Here is a 6,870-nt window from a genome sequence, read left to right on the forward strand (position 1 = left end):
GACACCTACAGGTATTAACCACTGTGTATTTAAAAGTAAATTACATTTCCCAAATGTAAAAGGAACCTGGAGGCCAAAAACAATGATTATCTCTTTTTCGCTTTCATGTGCTGATGCTGATGTTTAAACACAAGCTGCAGTGGGCTAGTGTTGGCTTCTGTTGCTGAACAAAAAGTTTGCAATGATCTCTAAACTTCATCGCCACCTGCATGTTTGTAGAAACAAAGTGCATTTAGCTGATAACATTAGTCACAATCTTTAGTATTGTTTGACAAAGTGTCCTGATAAATAATTGTACTGAAGGGTCACATAATGGATACTGTGGAGTGCTACTAAAAGTGTAATATATGCACATTCTCACCTGCATAAAACATTGTATCAGAACTCCTAATGTCCACATCAAGAGGTGCCTACATACCTATTACAGCAAGCAGGAAGCAAATTTCCCGTGAAATAAAAGAGCTAATGGGAAATGGAGGGGGGAAGGCAGCATTCTTTTTTGCCCACTAAGCTGGAACAAGGACGGGAGGTGGGCAGACCCACAAAACTTCCGCGACTTACTGGAGTTACTGTAAATTCATCATGGCCCATCAGAAATTGGGCACTTAATTCCTCCTTATAACTTTGTAATTTGGGTGCATGTGCTTCTAAGGTATCCAACATCACATTTGGTTGAATTGTTTTCCTTCAACAGCCCAAAAAGCATGCATGTTAGGTTAATCGGAGAGTCTAAATTTTGGTTGTTTGTTTATGTGAGCCCAGGGAACTTAGGGATAGACTCCATCCAACCCATGACCCTGAACAAGATAAGCTGTAGAAAATGACTGAATTAATAACCAAATAGGGGAGCGATGGGGATTGAAGGTCACAGGCACTGGAGACTGTATGAATGTCCAGCTTGCTGAGGATGGTTGGTTGTTTTTCCATGCACAGTTTAGATGAGCCAAAGCTCAGGTAAGATTTTGTGGTACAGAGGAAAAGAAGTCTGAATACTCACACAAAGGTTTGGATATCAAACTTTTACACGCAGTCAATTTATTTTAATCAGGGGTATACTATGTATACCTGTTATTGGGTTACATACTGTATTTTGCTTTTTCTTTGGATTTTTGACGTGATTTTTTTACGTGAAACATTACATCATCAGGGAGTTTTAAGAGATCATTAGCATAGAAAAATAAGAATATAAGTGGACCTAAGCGGACTCAAAGCCATAAGACTGACAATTCATTTCTGAGGTCACTGTTAGGTTAACTGCACATGAGCTACACTGCAAGGAGCCCCATCAGAAATATTAGCTAAATCAAGAGTTTGTTGACTATTTGCTCTTGTCCTCCCTCCATGTACTGTAGAGAAACCCAGAGAGAATTGTCTGACCAGAGAAGACCCACCAGTGAAGGAAATCTATTGATTTTCTTTGTTTCCCCACGCTCACTCTGCTAAGTTGTTTGTTGCTTTTTTGTCCATTGCCTCTGTTTTATTTACAGGCAGCGGGATCAATAGAGACTCTTCCTCACTCGCGTGTTTACAGCTTCATGAAGACTTTCAACCTCTTCATTTTCTCCAGTGGTTCAAACTATTTGACTTCTAATGATTGACAAGTGTAGTAGGCCATGAAGGATGTTGGGTAGAATACGATAAAATGACAGATGTTTGTTTAGTTATTTATTTTAGCTTTGAAGCAAATTTGTGACATCACGCATAATTGTCATATGACTAATTACGGACTTATTCTGCATGACATGTGTGGAACATGCATTAGCTAAATAGATACTTTGTTCCAAATTCCCCTCAGCTTTTGATCTGAATACAATGTGAATGTTGCAATCCCTTATTTATCACAGTTCATTGATTCCAGCTGTGATATGTGAATTTTGTGAATTTTGACGAAGTAGGAGTTATTTATAAAGGGAATATTTTCATAGTTACAATATAGAAAACCTGTTCACAACCTTCTAAATCCGTTTTTAAAAAAATCATTATTAGAGCCGTCGAGACATGAAATAACACTCTTACAGTCACCTTCATGCTCATATTATTCAATATAGTACACACAACAACAGGAAATAAGACAGATTAGACATAAATAAGACATAACATAGACTCACACGTTAGCATTGGGAGTGTTCTCTCGACAGCGTACTTCCTGCAGTGCCTATTATCTAATCAATACAACATTGCTGACAGCTAGTGGTCAGTGTAGATACCACACTGACATCTTTGAATGTATCGTCTGAATACCTTACATTTGTATTCTCCTTTATTTTGCCATTTCATGCTTGAAAATTCTTAATTTAAGCCAAGAATACGTAACATTTTCTTAAATATGCTTTTTTTTTCATCGAATAGTCCGTAGTTAACCACAAAACAGCAATAATTTATTAATTCATTTATTTTGAAAAACGGTGATAGAGTGAAGCCACAAAATTTGAACCACGAAGTGACGAGAGACAACTGTAATAGTGGTAAAGCATGATAATTACACAAAGCAACTGCACCTGTTTGGAGGTAGATATGGACTGGTTGCCATCTGGCGAAGCGGTGCGAAAATACATCGCTAAACCTCACTCACTGACAATTTAAGAGTCATGCTGGACATCGAATTAACAATCCGGGCTTTAACTTAATGGCTAGCGCTCTCCACTGTCAATCTGCGAAACCTCGGCTGGCCGGCTCAGGCGGGTTACTTTGTCTTTGATTGCGAAACTCCTCTATTGTGTTTTGGACATTAATTTTCAATATCTGTGGAAAACCTATTCATGTTTTCTGATGATCTTGGGAAAGAAAGCGTCAATACACATGTCAAAGTAACGCACTCGGCCAGCGGGACAATTAGATTGAACAGTTTGACGTGAAATGATCTTATGTGAAAAAAAACAAAACAAACAATCCCCGCAAAACAAGTAACTATGAAGAGTTAATAGAGAGTAAATGTAGATGAAAGACAAATGAACCAACACAGTAACAGGAACCAGAACTGAGTCATCTCAGACTAATTACAGTCAGAGACAGAGCTCAGTACAACACATAAGGCACATAAGGACCTGATTGGCTGAGGAAGACAGGAAGATGGGGCTGACAATTATCCAGTTACTGGACAGGTTTCCAATTATATACAAAACACACACACATCACAAATATGCTGTAACATGTAAGCCATTAGGGATAAGCCAGATACTCTTTATAAACAAGTAGCTGTTACGGATAATGCATTTTTGCAGAGTACGAGCATTAAACGAGTACATCTCGTCATTATCCGTCATCGTGATGAAAGAAAATCCTCGTTATGAATTCACTTTTCACACTCTGTGATTGGCCAATCACACACAGTGACCACTGCTCCCGAGACAGACTCTGCAGGCTGCAAGTGGCACGTACACGGTGAGGTTTTCCTCAGCACCCCTGTATTTCGGTTTGTATCTAAAGTTACTTGGTAAACTTGTTTCGTATCGTACGCGGTGCAAGACAGTGCTGTGCAGGCTTGTGTTGCGTCAGTCACTTATCCAGCAACTCAATTGGTTTGGTTTGATTTGGTTTGGTTTTGTTCATTTGAACATGAAGGCTACAATTTAATGGGGTAGCATGACCACTTTTACGCAATGTATTTTTGTCTTATTCCATGAAGTCATCGTTAAAAAGGCTTGGCTCCTACAATCTAAGAATTTTGTTCATTTTCAGTTGGCAGTACACAGACAGTGGTAACAGTAACCTGCATTGACTGGCCACAACATAAGGTACACCTGCACGGTACAAGAGATGCATCAAACATTCTGCCTGTATGGCTATCATACAACATTATAAACATAAGCATGGTAAAATATTACACACCTCTCACGTTGCAGTATGCACAATGCAGTCTTAAACTTGTTTCGTAACGTACGTGGTGGATTTCACAAGACAGCTGTATATGGCTCGTGTTGTGTCGGTCACCTCCGGTGTTTTGTTTTTTTTCGTCTGCTTGCTTAGAATTTGTCTGCTGATATAAAGTCAGTTGGAAAACTTTGATCGTAGTACCGATCGCGGTGCTTTTGAGAAAAATACAGTGAACAAGGCTGACAGATTATTTCCCTGTTTGCCATCACTGGATGTTTGCAAGAATCACCAACTTCACACAGATCATAACAAAATAATTAAATAGTCTTACAGATCACTTACACACATACACAGTACACATATAGATAAATAATAAACAATAAATATAGCAACTTCTGATCAATCCATGCCAATTTCAGACTTAATATAATGTACCGATTGACGCCCACCCATTTCTGGTTTATGCCCCACCCACTCCAAGTACAGATCATTTAGATGGGTGAACAGATACAGATACAGATACAGATAGTGGTGTACTCGCTCATCCCTATTAGCCATATAAAAATATTACACATATAGTACACTATAGCACCTTCTGGTGTACTCTTCCTGCAGTAGTAATCTTTTCACACATTGAGTCTTGCAACTTGTGATTGGCTGGCGACCAGTCCAGGGTGTACCCCGCCTGTCGCCCGAAGTCAGCTGGGATAGGCTCCAGCATGCCCCTGCAACCCTAATGAGGATAAGCGGCATAGAAAATGGATGGATGGATGGAGTCTTGCAACTACTTTAGCTTTTCATTTTGGCATTTGATAGAAAGATAAATAGACAGACAGACACTAATAGATACTTATAGATAGATAGACAGACAGATAGACAGATAGATAGATAGATAGATAGATGAAAAGAAAGAAGAGATTCTTGAGTCTTTTGGGGCCCAAGGCAAACATTCACAGGGGGCCCCTTTGCATAGCACCACTTCTGTAGAAGTTCAAGGTTTGTCAGCCCTCAGAGGCCCCCAACTGGGCTGGAGCCCCAAGCAGTTGCCTGCCTGGCGGCAAGCAGGGCCTCTGCGTATAGATCGTTTATGAGAAGTTATCTGCTTCCAAGTTCAACACTAATCAAAACAACAAGACTTTTCTACGTGCAACCGTGCTGTACCTCCTGTGGACTAGCAGCCTGTTCCTGCCCTGCTACAAAATGCTCACACACTCATTTTGGTGCAGAGGGCGCCACACAATGAATTAAACAGGTTCTGATTGATAAGGTAGTTGAAGGCAAATCTGCTCCGGCTAATTGTCTTTCAAATGCCCTCATTAATCAAAGCGGAGGCGGCCCCGTGACGGGCGGCCCTGTCAGCCGCTCTGCTCGCAGCTCTCCTCCGGCCACTCACCTCCCAGCGTGACGCCTGCTTCCCCTCTGTCAGACGCCGCTGTCTAAGGACCACGGGAGCACAGGCCTTCCGTCCGTCCACCGCACACCTGCCTACTGCCAGACAGGATTTGACCACCCCCTGCCACTGGGACGGCCCCAGAGACCAATTTAGCAGCCACTTAATGATTCATGGCTTCAAGTGGTGGAAATGAGGGCAGCATATGATAACACGAATAAACACATTTAATTAGCTCCTCATATGCAATATTTATTTATTTACCTGCACTGATTAATTTATATACTTCATTGTTGTTTTTTTGCAGGGGTTTTTGGTATTCACAGCATCTGTCAGAGAGTCTTTGTTGTATGACAAGAGTGCAGGTTCTCTCACACTTATTTGTTACAGACGGGGTTAGCGGTGTAACTCTTCCATGTTTGGGGTGTTTTGCAAGGGTGCGATTTGGTATCAGCAGGGATTTGGCGAGCACCCCCCAACCCTCCACCCCTGCAATGAAATGAAAGAAGTATTAGACTTTAAAATATACAGTTCCCTGTGCTCCAAGTAGCCTTGTTTGTGAATTCCCTGACAGGTAGTTACTCCCCCAGTTTTCTTTGAGCACAGGGCATACATTTTCATGGAGGAGCTAATCAAAGCCGCACTGTGGCAAACAGCTCAGCCGCAGCAGGGCCAATCACAGCCCTATATATGGCTCTTATCCATAATGTTGATGACATCTCTTAACCTGGCATCTGCCATCGCATCCGTATATGAGTGACGTCCTTCACTCACATTAACACTGCACAATGAGCTCTCATTTTACTCTAGGGTTATAAAAATCAAGTAAACAGATGTGTGGAATGGTAAAACTTTATAGAAAGTTAAGCTGAGCGGTTAAGGCAGGGGTGTCCCAGCAGTTTCTTTTTTTTACAGAAAAATGTAAGGGTAAAAGGGCCACTTTGATATTATTCATCTTTTGTTTATTAAACATGCGAACCATCAATCCTTAAATGTGTGCATTTTTGTGTACATTTTTCAATTTTTTGGTAATGTTCTCATGTGGGTTGTGTTTAATTTTATTTTCAAAATATGTCAACATGTAAGGCAGTGGATTGGGACACCAGGCCATTATAGCTACAGGAACTTCAGCTATATAGTGGAGTGTTACTGTACTTCTTGTCCATGCATACATGCATAAGCCAGAGAGGTCCTGCTGGTCTCGGTTCTAGTTCAAAGTTGTTTGATGAGGTTGAGGTCAGGGATGTCATGTTCTTCCACACCACACTCATCCAACCATGTATTTATGGGCTCTGCTTTGTGCACTGGGAACCGAAAAGGGTCCTCCTCAAACTTCCCACAAGGTTGGAAGCAAATAATTGTCTAACACATCTTGGTAAGATGAAGAAATATGATTCAGGTGGAGTAGAGGGATCTCGTCCAACCACTGTTTGATTAATTTATTGATTTAGTCTAAAAATATGTCAGTACACCACAGTAGAAAGACATGTTATTCAGTAGAAAGATATCTATGTTAAAGTGGCTAACCTATATCTGTCTGGTATGTACAACAATCACAGAGACACCTCAAGTATTGTCTTGTCAAAAAGACATCTTTGACACTTATGTGGAGTTGAATCAGTGAGAGCAATACAGAGAATGACAATGACAACCAGTCAAGGAGGTGA

The sequence above is a fragment of the Dunckerocampus dactyliophorus genome, chromosome 3 (genome assembly GCF_027744805.1).
Source record: "Dunckerocampus dactyliophorus isolate RoL2022-P2 chromosome 3, RoL_Ddac_1.1, whole genome shotgun sequence".
Lineage (NCBI taxonomy): Eukaryota > Metazoa > Chordata > Actinopteri > Syngnathiformes > Syngnathidae > Dunckerocampus > Dunckerocampus dactyliophorus.